Source organism: Pan troglodytes, chromosome 16, assembly GCF_028858775.2.
Source record: "Pan troglodytes isolate AG18354 chromosome 16, NHGRI_mPanTro3-v2.0_pri, whole genome shotgun sequence".
Taxonomy (NCBI): domain Eukaryota; kingdom Metazoa; phylum Chordata; class Mammalia; order Primates; family Hominidae; genus Pan; species Pan troglodytes.
In genome coordinates, this window is record NC_072414.2 from 23,773,407 (window position 1) to 23,793,653 (window position 20,247).

The 20,247-nt window shown below is 42.4% G+C and overlaps 1 protein-coding gene and 1 pseudogene across 2 annotated transcripts in view; both read right to left on the reverse strand.

Annotated features, from left to right (window-relative positions):
- The window catches only part of OTUD7A (OTU deubiquitinase 7A), a 393,053-nt gene that overhangs the window by 345,055 nt on the left and 27,751 nt on the right, over positions 1-20,247 (reverse strand). The window lies entirely within an intron of this gene.
- Positions 1-20,247, reverse strand: part of LOC134808440 (DEP domain-containing protein 1A-like) — a 121,329-nt pseudogene that overhangs the window by 73,800 nt on the left and 27,282 nt on the right.

The following is a 20,247-nucleotide window of genomic DNA, read 5'->3' on the forward strand; positions in this document are numbered from 1 at the left end:
GACTTCATCTCTAATCCAGGCAGACCCCTCAGGACCAAGAGGGCAAATCACTTGGGAAATGCACTGTAACACACGTTTCTGGGAATATCTTTGTATAGACTTGACCTCAAAGTGGAGGGGAAGGCTGCGTACCCTAACGGAGGACTCTAAGATCTCCATAGACAATAACTACTTAAAAAGACACTCTTAATTTTATAAATTCTCAGAATAAAACCTACAAGACGTATGGTTCCATGTAAAAACTACAGAGAGTAAAATGGGGCAAAAAAAATTTGGCCTGTGGGGCATGCATTTCAAGGGGTTGGAGAACAATGTTCAAAGGATGTTCCAGCTACATGCTGAAAACTTTGTCATTCTCTCTGCAGCCTGTGTTTCAAAGACAAAAAATACCATACACATAAAGCTCTGCTCCTCGATGTCTCCCCAGGACACCTCTTTCGCACACAAAGCCGGTGCTGTGGAGGGACTGTGATTCAAACTCAGGCCTGCACCCCCAGCAGAAATCGAGAAATTCACCAGGCAGGTAGGAGCATCAGTGACCTCCCACCAATCTTATTAAGCTGGGCTTCGAGGGAGGAGGATGAGTGTCTTTGCTCCATCCCCAGGGGTGTGGCCTTAAGAGGGAGCATTCCACATGTTAGCCAGTAAATCACAGCTGCTTAAACAAAATAGCTAACTTATGTATTTGATTGTCAAAATGCAGACTCCCACACCAAGCAATCTTTGCCAACAAAGAGGATACATTTATTTTAAAACAGCTAAAATTACTCATTACCCTGTTTTTGAGAGTCACCATATCTGTTACATAAATATCCTTACAGCAAAGAATAGGTAAGCGTAAAGTTAGCAAAATCATTACACTCAAGGTTTTCAAAGGACACGCCTCCTGAACCTACCTGACGTAAAATATCTCAACTTATTTTCTTCTCAAGCAAATATAGACAAGAATCTTGGCTGTGAACTTCATTTCTCTGATTGCACGTGTACCTTAGAACCTAAAACTCAGAAGAGAAATTCATGTGGTTCACAAGAGGACGCCAGAATATCAAACTAGAACTGCCTGGTCACGAGCCCTCAGCAGCAGCCTAAATCCCATGCTGGAAAATTTGGATTTCATTGTGTTTCCAAAAGGAGGTCTACTTCAACAATGTCAAACTTAAAAATAAGAAACAGTTCATGGCATAAACTGTCATATGTCATTAACCTGACACCCTGAAAGAATCCATTCATTCATGGGTTATTTCATTCATAATGCATCTTTATACATTCATTGAACATCTTCCAGACAATCTTACAGGCTGGTTAGGTAGGCGAAAAGACGAAGACACAGTCCAAGGCATGAAGAGCACAGTAGGGGCAGCACTAGCCACTAGGCAGATCACCTGTTAGAGCACCAGCAAAGCAGGGACACTGAACCAAGGCCTTTGTTCAGTTTCTGGAACAGACTCCTTCATGCTCAGGACACTGAAGCCTGCTCCTTATGCCAGGCTGGCTCCAGCTCAGCATCTGGGTCTTATCCAAGCACTCCTCAGAGAGGCCTTCCTGAGCCACATCTCACCCCCGACCCTCCATCACTTCACCTGTTTTATTACCATAGCAACACCTGCCGCTTTGCAAGGATGCTCCATGCATGAATGCCAGCTCACCAGGTATCCTCCATGCCCACAACACACTGAGCATTCGGCAAGTCATATTTTTCACTACAAAGATAATGAAGGGAAAGGAAAGACAAGACAGCCAAACAGAAAGAGCTGCTAAATTTCAGAGAAATGCCTCTTTACTGTAAGAAATGTCTTCCTAAATGATTGTTCTAAAGATAACAAAAACATTATGAAAAGTCTTGAAGTTATCACCCTCATTTTTTAAAATAGCCTCTTCGACGTAGTGATCGTCAACTGTTTTGCTAAGAAAGATGAAGCCATTAGATACTCACACATCCGCTCCCTTCACCCAGCCAAAGACTCTCCTAAGTTATAATACTATTTGCAAGGTTTACATCATTTACATCACATACTTTCACTGTAATTCATGCAGATGGCCTGTCTTATTTTTATGTTTATACATATCCAAGGTTTGCCACCCATTTATACTAAGCTCTGTACTTTTATTCACTTCTATTTTGGCTGGATTTTGATATTCAATAGTTTTATTCAAAACCCTTATTCAAAAGAGCTCATAGCAGCTAAGCTCTCTGATTTATGGCAGGCTTGAAAAAAATCTATTATCTTTGTCTTTATACTTGGGACAATTTGGCTAAATAGGAAATCACTGAGGGCCCCATTGTTCCACTCAGAATTTCTCAGAAACCAGTATCTTTCAGAAAGTGTTGCTTGACAGACGCTGACCCAGTGTGATTCTACCTACCTATGTTCCTAACCTTTTCTGCTTTTGTGCCAGGTAAGAATCACCATGAAAATCGAGAAATTCACCAGGATGTCAGTCTTGTTCAGTCTTTTTAATGCTTACTTTATTAGTCCATTTTCACACTGCTGATAAAGACATACCTGAGACTGCGCAATTTACAAAAGAAAGAGGTTTAATTGGACTTGCAGTTCCATGTGGCTGGGGAAGCCCCATTATCATGGCGGAAGGCAAAGAGGAGCAAGTCACATCTTACATGGATGGAAGCAGGCAAGGAAAGAATAAGGAAGATGCAAAAGTGGAAACCCCTGATAAAACCATCAGATCTTATAAGACTTATTCACTACCATGAGAACAGTATGGGGGAAACTGCCCCCAGGATTCAGTTATCTCCCACTGGGTCCCTCCCACAACATGTAGGAATTCTGGGAGTACAATTCAAGATGAGATTTGGGGGGGGGACACAGAGCCAAACCATATCATTCCACCCCTGGGCCCTGCCAAATCTCATGTCCTCACATTTCAAAACCAATCATGCCTTCCCAACAGTCCCCCAAAGTCTTAACTCATTTCAGCATTAACTCAAAAGTCCACAATCCAAAGTCTCATCTGAAACAAGCCAAGTCCCTTCCACCTATGAGCCGTAAAATCAAAAGCAAGCTACTTATTTCCTAGATACAATGGGGGTACAGACATTGGGTAAATACTACTGTTCCAAAGGTGAGACATTGGCCAAAACAAAGGGGCTACAGGCCCCATGCGAGTCCAAAATCCATTGGGGCAGTCAAATCTTAAAGCTCCAAAATGATCTCCTTTGACTCCATGTCTCACATCCAGGTTATGATGATGCTAGAGGTGGGTTCCCATGGTCTTGGGCAGCTCCGCCCCTGTGGCTTTGCAGGGTACAGCCTCCCTCCCAGCTGCTTTTTGGGCTGGCATTTGGTGTCTGTGGCTTCTCCAGGCCCATAGTACAAGCTGTCAGTGGATCTACCATTCTGGGGTCTGGAAGATGGTGGCTCTCTTCTCACAGCTCCACTAGGCAGTGCCCCAGTAAGGACTCTGTGTGGGGCTCTGACCCCACATTTCCCTCTGCACTGCCCTAGCAGAAGTTCTCCATGACAGCCCTGCCCCTGCAGCAAACTTCTGTCTGGGCATCCAGGCATTTCCATACATCTTTTGAAATCTAGGCGGAGGTTCTCAAACCTCAATTAATAATTTCTGTGTACCCACAGACTCAGCACCACATGGATATTGCCAAAGCTTGGGGCTTACATCATCTGAAGCCACAGCAGAGCTCTGCGTTGGCCCCTTTCAACCATGGCTGGAGCAGCTGGGACACAGGGCACCAAGTCGCTAGGCTGGACACAGCTTGGGCACCCTGGGCCCAGCCCACGAAACCACTTTTTTTCCCTTGGCCTCCAGGCCTGTGATAGGAGGGGCTGATGTGAAGACATCTGACATGCCCTGGAAACATTTTCCCCATTGTCTTCGGGATTAACATTTGGTTCCTCATTACTTATGCAAATTTCTGCAGCTGGCTTGAATTTCTCCTAGGAAAATAGGATTTTCTTTTCTATCACACTGTCAGGCTGCAAATTTTTCAAACTTTTAAGCTGTTTCCCTTTTAAAACTGAATGCTTTTAACAGCATCTAATTCACCGCTTGAATGCTTTGCTGCTTAGAAACTTCTTCCACCAAGTACCCTAAATCATCTCTCTCAAATTCAAAGTTCCACAGATCTCTAGGGCTGGGGCAAAATGCTGCTGGTCTCTACGCTATAACATAACAAGTCATCTTTGCTTCAGTTCTCAACAAGTTCCTTATCTCCATCTGAGACCACCTCAGCCTGGACCTTATTGTCCATATCACTATCAGCGTTTTGGGCAAAGCCATTCAACAAGTCTCTAGGAGGTTCCAAACTTCCCCACATTTTCCTGTCTTCTTCGGAGCCCTCCAAACTGTTCCAACCCCTGCCTCTTACCCAGTTCCAAAGTTGCTTTCACATTTTCATGTATCTTTTCAGCAACATCCCACTCTACTGGTACCAATTTACTATATTAGTCTGTTTTCACACTGCTGATAAAGACATACCTGAGACTGGGCAGTTTACAAAAGAAAGAAGTTTAATGTGACTTACAGTTCCATGTGGCTGGGGAAGCCTCACAATCATGGCAGAAGGCAGGGAGGAGCAAGTCTGGTCTTACATGGATGGCAGGAGGCAAACAGAGAATGACGAAGATGCAAAAGCAGAAACCCTGGATAAACCCATCAGATTTCATGAGACGTATTCACTACCATGTGAACAGTATGAGGGAAACCACCCCATGATTCAATTATCTCCCACCAGGTCCCTCCCACAACACGTGGGAATTATGGGAGTATGATTCAAGATGAGATTTGGGTGGGGACACAGAGCTAAACTGTATCATTTACCAAAATACAATTGTTCCTTTTGAATGACAGAGCCAAGTCTGGCCTGTATATTTACACAGTTTTCTTTTTATTGTATACTTTAATGTTCTCCTTCTTTTCTAAAACTCTTTGTTAGAAAATCAGGCCAGGTATGACGGCTCATGCCTGTAATCCCAGCACTTTGGGAGGCTGAGATGGGTGGATCACTTGAGGCGAGGAGTTTGGGACCAGCCTGGCCAACATGGTAAAATCCTGTCTCTACTAAAAATACAAAAATTGGCTGGGCATGGTGGCGTAAATCTATAATCCCAGCTACTCAGGAGACTGTGGCAGGAGAATTGCTTGAACTTGGAGGGGGCGGGGGTTAGAGGTTGCAGTGAGCCGAGGTCACACCACTGCACTCCAGCCTAGGTGACAGAACAAGATTCCATCTCAAAACAAAAAACCACATAAAATCAAATTATGGTGAGGCTTTGTTCCTTTTGTGTGGTCCTATCCTGTCCATGGTGTTTGCATTGTCAAGGAGGCTTCCTATTTTGTGGCTTCCTGGTTAATCTCTGTGATGGCATCATTTTGGTTTTTTCTTTTCCACTTTCCATCCTGAATTCTGTCAGCTTGGGCCCTACTTTCCTCCATCTCACTCGCTCCTCTGAATCTTCCTCCCATGCTTAAATTCTGCTTTAGAGATCAGCAGTTTCTTTTTGAGTATGGAAATTTATTTTTTTGAACTCTTGAGCTGGTCACTGAATCATTCAATTCTTCCTCAGACATTTGCTTATGTCTTTTTTTTTACATTTTTGTTAGTATTTTCTTTTTTAATTTTTAAAAACTTTTAATGGACACATAACTGTGTTTATTTCTGGAGTGCAATGTAATGTTTCAATAGATGTTTACATCGTGTAATGTTTAAATTGGGTAATTAGCATACGCATCAAACATTTACCATTTCTTTGTGGTGGGAACACACAAGATCCTCTCTTCTCATAGTATATTGTACAGTAGGATAACTATAGTCAATGACAAGTAATTATACAACCTCTTTCTTTTTTATGTTCAGGTTTTTCTGCATGCTTGTTCTTTTGCAGGCCTTAGTCATCTTTGAGATCAGCTACTCATGGAAGGACAGTATGGAGAAAACGGGTGAAGTAAGGTGAGAGAGTATATGGTTCTGATTCAAATTTGCCTGGAATATTTTATCACCAATCTGTACTTTTTTCTGTCCTGGGAACCCATCTCCCTGAGCTTTTGGCCTTCGAGGGTAGCACTGGCTAATACAAAGCATTTATTGTCCCTGTCCTCTGGGCAGGGATGTGTCACAGCTGCCTCCCGCATCTCCCTCTCCCGCTTTACCCCAGGCAGGTCCCTAAGCCAGGGGCCAGAAGATGTACACTATGACTGGAGGATGGCATGGTCCCTTCTTCATTGCTGTGCCTCTGAGTGTCCATGCATTGAACTGGCTCTATCCAAGCAGAGAAAAGTGCTCATGCTCATTTCCTTTTGCATTTGATGCCCCTGGTCCATTGTACATGCTCCATAAACATCTGTTAAATGAGTACATGATCATGTCAACTAATGAAGCAGATAAAACCAAAGAGACCAACAGAAAGGTGAACACAGGCAGCAGGCAAACAAACTATAGGGCAGTAGTGGAAGCGCCCACAGGTCAAGACTAGAGACATGAAGACACCCTCCCTCTCCTTGGAGGACAGGGGTGGCACTAGACCTGGGACAGGGTCTGCTGAGGCACTGTATTATTTTCTGTGACTCCAACAAATTCTCTGACTCAAGCGTGGCCTGGCACCATCAACATGATAAGGAACAGGTTCCAGACAGGGAGGCCTCCCACATTTGATCTTTCATCCATGCTGGTTTTGTTCTGGAAGTCACACCCTGTGAAGATGAAAGAAGGCTTCTGCCATCTTTCCTCTTGGTTCCATGGGCTTCTGCCCACTACTGGGTGAAAGCTCCAGGAAGTGGAGACCACCTTGGCATGATATGAGGATACTAGACATTGGGTTGTTCCAATAAAGATGTCAAACATTCCCAACCTTCACCATGTGCAGATACCTGTAATGCGAGGCAAGCAAATGCATGGACACTGCAGAGCCTGTCTGTGTGGACCAATGCCCACCAGCCTCAGGGTGGCCATTCCCTCTTGGGGACCTCCCCCTTTCAGTTCTGAAGAAAGATCCTATCTCCAACACAACCCAGGGAGACAGAAAACATCCAAAATGATTCTGGCACAGGCTGTGTGGAATGGGAGCTCAGAATCTAAGCAGACTCACAGAGAAGGAAAAGGCTGTTCCTTACACCTGAGTCTTTTACCTGAGACCCAGACACACTTAACCTAAGAGTTGGAAACACTTCCAAACAAGCCTCAAAGCCACTGCTCAGGGCTCAAAGTGAACACGGCAATCTCTGCTGCCGTGGTAGCCTCTTCTTGCCCTTCTCTTCGTCTTTCTCATGCCCACCGGTTCCTTGTCTGGGGCACTCACCCTTCCTCTGGGTTAAGGGACTTTGGGGCATTCCAAACATACCTCAAGAGGCATGAGGCTGGTGGCTGTACAGTCTCATCACCACCATCTGCTGCTTGCTTGAGTCCAAGCATCTGTGTCCCACAGTTCCTGTTTCTTGTTCAAACTTGCCCAGGTTTATGCCTTAAATCAAAACCTTCAAGAAGGCAACAGCTGGCTCTTTAAGTCTGTAAACACTCTCAGTCAATGATTTTAAACGTTCTGTTCATCAATGCCAAATCAATACCAAATCAATGAAGTGAGACCTCATATCTGAGTCAGACACAAAAAATGGAAATGAAACATCTGTCCTTCCCTCTGAATATCTGCAATACCAATGGAGAGAGAAAGGTCAAGACAGCATTTCAGGATGTTACAATGTTTTAGGTCCTACAAAGTGCTTTCACATGCCTGAATGGATCTGTGTCTGACAATGACCTTGAGGGGTACTGTCTTCATTTTACATATGACAAAAGTGAGGCTCAGACTGGTCAATTTTGAAAGATTAGAGAATGCTGCAAAATAAAATGGCCAAGGTCAACACTGGAACTAAGCAATTGGAGCTACATCTTTTTTCTCTGCTACAGAATGAAAGATCTTAACTAAAATTGTTTCACCCTGTTGTTCCTGAACTGACCTCCCACTTATACCACAATGATGTGGTGATAGTACACAAAGATGTGAGCTCAGTTTCCAGAATCCAGTATGAAGAGACACATTTACTGAAGATGTCCTATGTGTATGCTGTGCCTGATGTCATTGTCAGAATTTTCTTAGTCATCACCATCACTCAGTGACATCGTTGCCATGTTATGCACAAGGAAAGTGAGTGTGAGCCAACAGGTTAATATTACAAACTCAATCACATTGGAACACAGCTGAGAACATGGGATAGAAGTTTGGGATGTTAGTACAAGGGCATGGTAATCAAGGCAGTGTGGTAATAGCAGGACCAACAATGGAACAGAATAAAGGGCCCAGAAATAGACCCTCACTTACATGACCATTTGATTTTTGACAAAGGCACCACTATAATTCGTCATGGATAGGATGGTCTTTTCAACAAATGATGCTGAAAAAATTGGGTATCCACATAGAAAAAAGAAACCTCAATCCCTACCTCACACTATACACAAAAATTAGAGATGAATCACAATGCTCAATGTAAAAGCTAAATTATAAAGCTTTAATAAAGAAAACAGAATATCTTCATGCCTTAGCATAGGCAAAAGTTTCTTAGGACACAGAAACAACAACCACAAATAAAAAAATGATAAATCAGACTTCGTAAAAATTTTAAAATTTTACTTCCCCAAAAAACTAGCTGCAAGTCAACAACTACAACAAACCTAGTAAAAATCAGTAGAAGAGATGGATAGGTAGTTCGCAAATGAAGAGTATGTGAATGATCAATCAATGTCTTCAGCATCGTCAGATAACAGGGAAATGCAAATGAGAACTGCGATGAAACCCACTACTCACCCACGCCAATGCCCTAAGAAAGCAGGCTGCCAGTGCCAAATGCTGGTGAGGACACCCAGTGCCCAGAACCCTCAGACCTTGTGGGCAGGAGAAGAAAACAGTTTTGTAAATTTCTCTGTGACCCGATACCATTCCTAGGCATTAACCCAAGAGAAACTAAAGAATCCGTTCACAGAAAGCCTTGTACAAGAACGTTCACAGTAGCCTTATTCCAACAAGCTCCAAACTGGGAAGAGCCCAGGATTCTAGCCACAGGAAAGTAGCCAAGCAACCCCTGGCACGGTGAGGCAATGGAATGCAGACAGTGACGAAAAGGAGCAGGACACTGATAAAGCAGCGGCACAGATGGATCACAGGGGCGTTCCACCGAGCAATGACTGCCCATTGTGGATCCCTTTCATGTGAAGTTCTAGAATAGGCAAAATTAATCTGTGATGGAGAAATCAGACAGGTTGCCTGGTGGAAGGGCTGGGGCAGGGCATGAGGGAGATTTCTGGTATGATGTGAATGTGAGTGTTCTGTATCTTGATATGGACTTGGATTACACAGGTGTATGGATTTGTCACGGCTCATCTCATTTGTGCATTTCATTTTACCTCAAAAGAAAAAGAAAAAGTTGGGCTGGTAGGTCGAGAACCTGGGCCAGTGTTGCAGGGAGCCCTTCCTCCAAGCTTGACCCAGAGGTATCTCAGGCATCCTGCCTCCTCCGCTGGGGCTCTCTTGGCCAAACCTATGTCAGATGATGGGGAGCCAGAGAAAACCTACAGGGGTTCTTGGCATGGCAACCTGAAAGGGAACCTCATGTGCTCAAGAGTGTCATGTGACAGGGAGAGCACAGGCCCATCACAACACTACATCACAATACAGAAACATTTACACGGGCACAGGAAGGAATGAGTGGTCTTTCCATCTCCAGACAGACACAAATCATTGATACTTTAAAAAAAAATAGTGGTATATTATACATAACATAAAATTTACCATCTGCAACATTTTTAAGTGTACACTTCTAAGGCATTAAGTATATTCACATTGTCGTACAACCATCAACAGAACTGTTTTCATCTTGTAAAACGGAAACTCTGTCCCCATTAAACAACAGCTCCATATTACCCCCCTCATCCCTCGTCGCCCACAATTGTACTTTCTGTCTCTATGAATTTGACGACTCTAGGTACCTCATGTAAGTGGAATCATTTAAGTATGTGTTTTTTGTGACTGGCTTATTTCACTTAGCATAATGTCCTTGAGGTTCATGCATGTTGTAGCATATGTCAGAATTTCCTTTCTTACAAAGGCTGAATAATATTCCATTGTATGAATATGCCAGATTTTGCTTATCCATTCATAGATTGAGGGTCACTTGGGTTGCTCCCACCTTTTTGCTACTGCTGCTATAAACACGGATGTACAGATTTCTGTCCAAGTCTCCATGTTCAATTCTTTTGGACATATACCCAAAAGTGGGACTGCTGGATCCTATGGTAATTTTATGTTTAATATTTTGGGGAACCACCATTCCTATCAACAGTGAGCAAGGGCTCCAACTTCCCCAATTCCTTACCAGCACTTATTTTCTGTTTTTATTTTTGATAGTGGCCATCCTAATGGGTGTGCAGTGATGTTCTTGATCCTTTTTAAGAGGATACAAGCCTATGCTCCTTTCCCAGAGAAAAAATGAAGAGGCCTTTATTTCCAAGATGATTTCCCAGCAGAGGGCTGAGCTCCACAGCTGAGAATTGAGGCAGAGAATGCCCAGGGATGGCAGTGGAGGATCTTTCTCCTCAAAATGCCCAACTCAAGTGATCTCCCTACACATTTGCCCACGAGGTTTGGCCAATACACATTTGATGCAAGCATGTGTGTAATTTCTGGTTATTAGAAACTAAACAGATTTCTTTATGCTCCAATGCAAAAGGTAAGAAGCAGAGAATATTTACCAAATAAACCATTTCCATTTATAAAATCTGTATCCAGGCTTGAGGGCTGCAGAAACATTCTCACGAATGGCAATAGCCTTGCAGCAAGTGGTATTTATTTGCTTCCTATTGCATCAAAATTGTAGGAAAATATCCATTCTGACCACTGAAAGACCAATGCTTAGCAAATATGTATTTATGCAGTTTAACCAATAAAATGTATTTAAGTCAATATAAAAGTGTTGTAGTTACTATTTATTGACACTCTTTTAGAACCAGGCTAGATTTAAATATCTTAGAATTCCAGATATTAGCAGTTATCAAATTCCTCACTTCAGTATTTTGAGTGAATAGATCATTACAAACAAGATTTTAAACTTTCTTGTAAGTGAATTTAGCTGAAAATGGTAGAAATCTGAGAATCCATCATAAACTTGGGAATACTGGGCTCAGTTTTCACAAGCCATAGAGAAGATGGCCCTGGAGGCCCCGCTCTGCTTTTTGGGGGGTCCTCCCCTACTCATCTCTGTGCAGAGCCCACATTCTTCAGAGCCTTTCTAATGAAACAGGGAGGCCGTGGAGGGCCTTCAGTTTAGCTGCTGTAAAGCTTCCTATGATGTTTTTTCTAACTTTCATTAAGGACATCTGTCCTGAAAAGAGTAATATTCTTTAGCTTTTGCTTTGGGCAGAGTCATAATTTGAATGGCCTCAGGTGCCCTGAAACCAGCCAAAAGTGCTAACAAGAGTCACAGGCATTTCCTTCCTCTGGGTTGAAACAAATCAAACAGATAAAAGAATACATTCATAGCAACAAGGTTGGAGTTCACGGTGCAATTCTGCCAACTGCCTGGAACAGAACAAAGCAGAAAGGAACAGAACAGGAAGCTCCAGGGACCAGTGTTGCTGTAAAGAGAGATGGCAGGATGACCGCCAACAGCTCTTTCCCCAGTCAGTCTTCCTCTTGCTGGTATATGGTTTTGTTTTGTTTTGTTTTGTTTTGTCTTTAAATTGATCAATCATGTTTATTTAAAGTTTTCTTAACATTAGACATTTTTAATGGGAGTAAAAATATTAGTGAACATTTTATTTCTTCTCTCCTATTCTAGCCACATAAGCCAGTTTAATGGATGGTACAGATTTCAGATGTAATTTGTAAAATATTCCAGGAGCTGCCTCTTGCTGGATCTGGTGTCTCAAGGTGTTGACAGAGAAGTTCTATTATGTATGTATTCTTTAGGCCAATTGTCGAATCCAAGCACTATACATGACTCAAGACAATGCTTATGATGGCTGACAACTTAAGTAAAGCATGCAATAGATAAACGCTGTGTCTGCTTCTATATCTGACCCAGGAAGTATGTAAAAGTGGTTATCTGCAGTGTATGAACACTACTAATTCAGGCAGCATCCTAAAAGGGTAATTGCAAATAGGACTGAGGTGCAGATGTGTGGATGAGTAAGAATCTTTCTGAATAATTAGATGCTGGCAAGACAAATGAAGTGAGATCACTGTGAAGAGTAAGTGTGAGTGAGCAACGATGGTGCAGGACACAAACTATTATGGGGAGGGGTGTAACACCCCATCCCCCAGCCCAGGGCTAAACATCTTGCCACAAGCACCAGTGGAAAAAATTAAATACATATTACACAAGGTCTGCCAGCCTGTTCATCTGCCAGGAAAAGATGACTGTCTCAGTCTATTGCTACAGATTTTGATGCTCTCCCTGTAACTTATTTTGCTTTTACCTTGGATGAAAGTGAACAAGGTTCAAACACAGAAAAAATATGGAGAAAAGCTAGGTTTACCAGATAAAACAGGATGTCCAATTCATCTTGAACTTCAGATGAACAACGAATATTTTAGTATAACCATGTCCCATGTAATATTTGACTCAAGCATATGTTAAACCATTATTCATTATTCATCTGAAATTCAAATTTAGCTAGGCATCCCGTATTATTATCATCTTCCAGCTGGCAACTAAAAGAAGCACAAACTTGTTTGACCTTCCAAAAACCATCTTTCAGCTGGGCACCATAGAGAATGGTGAGGCCATGTGCAGCAAATCCCCACTGATTTTTCACCGCAAATAATAAGTACAAGGCAGCCAGGGTTGGTCTTCATTGACAAGAAATGCAAGTATGCTGTTTTATTCCCTTTCGAAATTATATATTCCACTTTGTTCTCCAAACTGCCCTATTTTTTGGACCTAAATATAGATATTTCACATACGCACACACACATATACACACATACACATACATACAAACACACATACACATATATACCCACATACAAATACATAGGTATATACATGTACACACATATATATACATACACACATATATATATCTGTATACACATACACATGTATGCATACACACATACACATATGTAAACATACACACACAGACACACACACATGGGTTGAGTATCCCTTATCCAAAATGGCAAAATGCTTGGGACAAGAGGTGTCTGGGATTTGGGAATATTTGCAGTATACTTACTAGATGAGGATCCCTAATCTGAAAATCTGAAATCCAAAATACCCCAATGAGCATTTCCTTTGAGTATCATGTCAGCACTCAAAAAGTTTTGGATTTTGGAACATTTCAGATTTCAGATCTTTGGATTAGGGGTGCTCAACCTGTATATACACAAGTTGAGGAGACTAACTCAATATTTAAAGCATATCCCCTGTGATAACACCACTGAGAAACCAAAACTTTTTTTCCAAAACACAGCACTGTTTCGTAATTCGCCTCTGATTCAAGACACATTTTCAAGCAAACTCCAAAAGTGATGTTCGGTGGTAACATTTTAAAATGCTCTCTCTAATGCAGAATTGTGGTGCAGAAGTAGTCTTTCACAATTATCCCCAGGGCAGGCCATTTTAGAATCTAAAAAAAGGGTACTTGTATAACTTAATCACTTTTCAGTTCTTCTGAAGTACTCTCCTTTTTTACTCTCTTTGCACTTTTCATGAACTTATATCACTTTAGATTCAGAAGATCTAAACAAAATTTACAGTATGGAATTTAAATCAAAATTCCTTTCTCAGAAATCCTTGCTAAGGATAATGTTTTCCCAACTAATTTTATGAGGCTCATTTTAAGATACCAAAGAGAGTACAGAAAGAGTACCAAGATGCCTCATGAAGACAGACACAACAAACCTCCACAAAATGTTAGCCACTAGAATCTAGCAATATGTAAAAAGAATTATGTACCATGACCAAGTAGGCTTGATTCCAGGGATGCAAGGCTAGTTTGATATTTTTAAAAATCAAGCCATATAATCCACAATATTAACAGGCTAAATCTAAAAACCACCAGATCATATCAACTGTCTCAGAAAAAGCATTTGACAGATCCAACATATGTGCATGATATAAAAACACTCAGCAAACGAGAAAAGAACTTTCTCAAACTGATCAAGGCCATCTATAAAAAACAGATAGCTATATCATAATGAATGCACAAAGACTGGATGCTTTTTCCTTATGATCAGAAAACAGAAAAGAATGTCCATTCTCACCATTGCTATTCCACATAGTACTAGAAGTTCTAGCCCATGCAATAAGGCCCGAGAAGGAAATGAAACACATAATGATTCATAAAGAAGAAATAAAGCTATCGCTATTTACAGATAACATAGTCTACATAGAAAATAATAAGGAATCTACAGAAAATCTTCTAGTACTAGACAAATTCAGCAAGGTCACAAGATACAACATAAACATACAAAATAAATTGTGTTTCTATATACTAGCAATGCACATATGAAACAAATTAAAACAATATGATTCATGATCACTCAAAATAAAATGCTGGGCCGGGTGCAGTGGCTCACACCTGTAATCTCAGCACTTTGGGAGGCTGAGGTGGGCGGATCATGAGGTCAAGAGTTCGAGACCAGCCTGGCCAACATGGTGAAACCCCATCTCTACTAAAAATACAAAAAAAAAAAAAAAAAAATTAGCCAGGCATGGTGGTGTGTGCCTGTAATCCCAGCTACTCAGGAGGCTGAGGCAGGAGAATCGCTTGAACCCAGGAGGCAGAGGTTGCAGTGGGGCAAGATTGTGCCACTGCACTCCAGCCTGGGTGACAGAGCAAGACTCCATCTCAAAAAAAATAAATAAAATAAAATACAATGTTTAGGTATAAATGGAACAAAACATGTATTGGACTTGTATATTGAAAGTTACAAAGCAATGATGAAAGATATAGAAGAATAAATGAATGGAGAAACATACCATATTCATAGATTAGATGACTCAACATAATAAAGATGTCAATTATTTCCAAATTCTTATCAAAATCCCAGCAAGGTGTTTTTGTAAATATGGACAAGCTTAATCTAAAATATTTATGGAAAGGCAAAGAAGTTGGAATAGCTAAAATAACTTTGAAAAAGAGGAATTAAATGAGACAAATCATTATACCTGATTTTAAGGCTTATTAAGTAACTATAGTAATCAAGACAGTGTAGTATTGGTAGAGGAACGGACACATAGATCAATGGAACAGAATTAAACAACATAAATAGATCCATACAAGTACAGCCAACTGATACTTGACAAAGTAGAAAAAGCAATTCAATGGAAGAATCACCTTTCCAAAAACAGTGCTGGAGCAATTGCACATTCATAAGCAAAAAAGTGAACTTTGATCTAAATATCATGTCTTATAAAAAATAATCAAAAATGGATCACAGCTTTACATAAAATGCAAAACTACAAAAGTTTAGAAGAAATTGTAGGAGAATATGTTTTGTACCTAGCACTACATGAAAAGGTCTTAGATGTGACGCTAGTCACTTTTTTTAAAAGTACGTTAAAAGTAATAAATTGGACTTCAGCAACATTTGGCAACATTCAGCAACAAACAATAACAACTTTTGGTCTACAAAAATTTATTTAGCAGAGGCTAAAGGTTAGTCATCTCTACCTCAACCACCAGCACTGCCATCATCCAGGGACCAAGCCAGAGACCATGGCCCTATCCTCCACATCACCCTCTACCTCTCCACATTCAATCCACCCAAACCCACAAAGACCAGGTCTCCAAGCCAGGCCTCTCTTCCCATCTGCACCCACTGGTCTAAGCTGCCACATCTCTCTCCAGGAAGCCTGCAGAACCACCACTCCCAACTGATCTCAGGCTACCCCCTACTAATAATCTTGAGGACACCCACCACTGCTCACTGATTTTGAAGATGCTACACTATTCCTAACTGATCTCAAAGACCCCCCCACTACTCCTAAGTGATCTTGAGGGACCCCCATTACTCCTAAGTGATCCTGAGGGACCCCCATTACTCCTAAGTGATCTTGAGGGGCCCCCACTACTCCTGATTTTGAGGGCCCCCTACTACTAACTCATTTTGAAGGCCCCCTACTAGTCCTATCTCATTTTGAGGGTCCTCCACTACTCCTAACTGATCTTGAACCCCACCTCCTTTATAATCCACTCAACAGTCAGAGAGACCTTTGCCAAATGCATGTTGAGTCATGACTGAGCCCTTTTCCTTTGAGATCCACAAATACCATAACAGATCCGATGGACTGGAGGACCCAGACAGATAGCTGGGTTGGGGTGGGGAGTTCATGACACTGGTGTGCTGCTCTCCCAGCCCCTGCTCCATGGCACTCCATAGGGACAGCTGGTGGGAGAACCAGCAGAGTGGCTGGCCAGGTGAGCCCTGGCCTCAGGGCCAGGTTCCTCTGGCTTGGAGCACCGTTCGAAACACCATGCTGGGGAAAGGGGCACCCTCGTCCTGGCCAGCAGTGGCCCCAGGCTCCAGCAACTGGATTGCTTCCCACAGTGGGCAGGCGCTGGCCTCAATACTGGATGTCACCACTATTCAGTGACAAAGCCACAAGGCAGTGACTACTTTGGGGAACAGGACACATGCTCACATTCCCATTTCTTCTTCTGTTTGCTCGTCAGCAGGATGGTATCCATGGGGCCAGGTAAGCACCTTGAGGGCCCTTGGACCAAATAAAAGAGTGGACTGGCTGTGACCAACAGGATGAGGGCTCACAACAATCTTATTTTAAACTCTAAAAGAAATGTAACCTAATTTGAGGTGGTAAAACAGTAGAGCCAGGCATATCCTGCCAAAGACACACCCCTTGCTGCAGCCTGTCCTGGCGTCCACTCAGCACCTGCACAGAAGCATGTGTGAGAGCCCTGCTCTCCTCTTCTATAAACTTCTATGGCTCCATATTCCAGGGACATCCCGGCTCCATTGAACCAAAAAGTGGGTTGAGAAACTAACTTGTGTGTGTGAGGGGATTCGGACAAGCTCTAAGAAGGGTGTCACTGCACCATGGTCAGGTATAAATAAGGGCATCGGTCACCATGTGCAAAGCCTCTTGGGACTAAGTTGGGATATAAACTCTTATATCAAGGCTGGGATTCTTAAAACAACATTAAACATCTTGTAATAACTTCCCTGGGAGATACTGTGGGCACTCACTTACACAGATACAAAATATAAATGATATTTTGGAAGTTGTATTATTTACTTTAAAAAAAAATTTTTTTTTGTTTATGTTATTTTGTCTTGCTAGCTCTTTAACTTGACCACACAAAATAAAATCTCTTTTTAAAATAAAAATGACCTACAATGACTAGTAATCCCCATTAAAATTTCAAGACACAGGCAGCAGTTTCTGAAATAATTATATAGACTATTATAAAATTGAAGCTTAGGCCAGGCATGGTGGCTCACACCTGTAATCCCAGCACCTTGGGAGGCCAAGGTGGGTGGATCACCTGAGGTCAGGAGTTCAAGACCAGCCTGGGCAACATGGTGAAACCCCATCTGTACTAAAAATACAAAAAAATAAATAAATAAATAAATTAGCTGGGTATGGTGGCGCACGCCTGTAATCTCAGCTACTCAGGAGGCTGAGGCACGAGAATCATTTGAACCCGGGAGGTGGAGGTTGCACTGAGCTGAGATCGCACCACTGCACTCCAGCCTGGGCAATAGAGCAAGACTTCGTCTCAAAAATTAAAAAAAAAATAAAAATAAAAAATAAAATTGAAGCTTAAAGCTCACTCTCTAAATGATAGTAGTCTATTCTATTAGAATGATGAAAGGTAACATTACACTCTAGAAGTTATCAAGCGTCCTTTAATGTTACATATAGCATGAAGTTAACTGGACTGTTTTTCGGTCTTTTTTTCCCCCTTTAATAGACACTGGTAGTTGTGGAAAACATGCTTTTAAGGTAAATGCTCAGGTTTCAGAAAATACCACACAAGAACAGGAAATATTAAAATGGACAATAATGCCCAAATATTTCTCTTGAGGATTTAGATTTCACATTACTCAATCTAGTACATCCCATTACGAGAGTTTCCTAAAATAACTTTATAGAATTTGCTATCTACCACGGAAAAGGAATAGAATCTACTATCTACCACTATCCATCTACTACTGAGGATACAATCTACTATGTGCCATGGCAAAGGAATACCCAAAGTCACAGGCTTGTCACAGTACCACGCTGGGAGGGCTTCTGACAGACCACAACACCCTGCTGCTGAGGAATGCCGTCACCTGTGCAATGTGGAGAACAGAAAGTTGAACCTCTGCCAAGCAACAGAAGAGCCTGTGGTCTAGGTGGACCTATTAATCATCACTATAAAATAAAGCACCACCTCCAATATATCTGCTTGGTACACAGAGGTGGGGGCTGTGGTGTGGCAGAATTGCCTGGGATGTGTGGTCAGAAGACTCAGGCTAAGCTCCAGCCCCTTTTTCTTCGTCACAGAGTCCCTTGGCAAAGCACTCAACTTGGACTTCAACCCAGGACCAGAAGATACTGTTGGCCTCAGAGAGAGTGAGAGGTGATTCTGACAGAAGACAGAGCCTGGGTCAAACCATGAACTGCCTCGGAAATGAGGCTGCTGAATGGTGGATGTCCTCAGCGTCCAAGGCACGCTCTGAAACACAGCCCTGACGATGCAGGACACAAGGAAGCCTCGAGGACACATGCAACAAGTGGTCAGTGACAATGTGGTGGCTCTACGCTGCCTCTGCCCCTCTACATAGTCACTTCCCTTACTACCCACCGAGTCAGTGTATCAGGGACAGCATGTGCTCCGCTGGTGGATGACACTGGCTGAGCATAGCAAGAAAAAGTTAACTGAGTTGCACGAACAAACACTGAACTAAAACGTCTTCATTTAAATACAGAATCTGCCTCTGTCAAGACCAGTACTCCTCTCTCAGATTTCTAAGAGTAACTGCTTACTAAAATGCCACTGTATTCCTGCTTGACCCAAAATTAATCCAAAATATACTCCAGGGCAATCAGAACACTTCATGTACTCTACCTGGAAACCTTATTCTAGCTTCTACCTGCTGGAAAGAGTATTTTTGGAGAGATGGAATATGTCCTATGCTGAAGACCTGCATACCTGCCACCCAGCAATTCCACTCCTAGGTCCACCCAACAGAAATGCATCCAGATGTTTGGCAGAACATGCTTTAGAATGTCTCTCTTCCCATCTCCACCCATGTTCTAGAATGTCCAAAGCCATACTGTTCATAATAGCCCAAACTGGCGACCACCTGCATGCCCATCAACAGTGAATGCTGTATATTTGCACTGCACTGATAATTAATGAGCTACAACTACACACAAGGCCCTGTATGAATCTCACACACATAATACTGAGTGAAAGGAGCAAAATGGAAAACATGCATCCTGCATGGTCCCACATACATAAAGCACAAAACAGGCAAATCTATGGTGTTAGAAGTGAGGGCAGTGGTGACCCCAGGGGGGGTATGAGGGGCTCCTGCAGTGTGGGTGTGTTCTGTGTCCTGATCTAGGTGTGGATTATGAGGTGTGCTCAGTTACTTGGCTGCATTTATTAAGCTGCAAACTTCTGACGTGGCCTTTGTGCATGAGATTCTACTGCCATAAAAAGTGGTGCAGCCAAGGACTAAGGGAAAGAGAGGCTAGCAAGAGGGAGTGCCTCTCATGCCCTGCTCCCAGAACTTGTTTTTTCCCACCAGTTAAGCCAGCAAGAGATCAGATTTTCACAGCCGGAAGTGAAGCTGAATCCCTCTGATGGCTGGTTTCAATGGAGACTGTACTATCTACTCCAGGGAATGGGGGCTGGTGGGGGACAGAGAGGACACTGCACAGGCCAGTAATTAAGGTATGCTATTTAACAATATCACAAACGCACTCTGAATTCTGACAAGATTCGTGACTCTCCAAATTTACTGTGACTCACCTGTGATCTCCTCAAAACTGTGACAAAACCCTGACCTACTTAGGGCTGGGAAAGTGCCTGTAAATCACATCGCTGCCTCCCTATTTAAAGCATGTCTCTCATGACTTAAGCCATAGTAGAACAGAAGAAAATCCCAAATCCACTGTTGGGCCCAGAATTCCAAAAGATGGGCTTACATTTGCTACCTGCTCCAAAAACCCCAAATGCCAGTGCGACATGCATCCTAATTAATGCTCTCGGTTCCAGGAAGCCAAGGGCTGAGGGAATGGACGAGAAACTGCTGTGCACAAGCC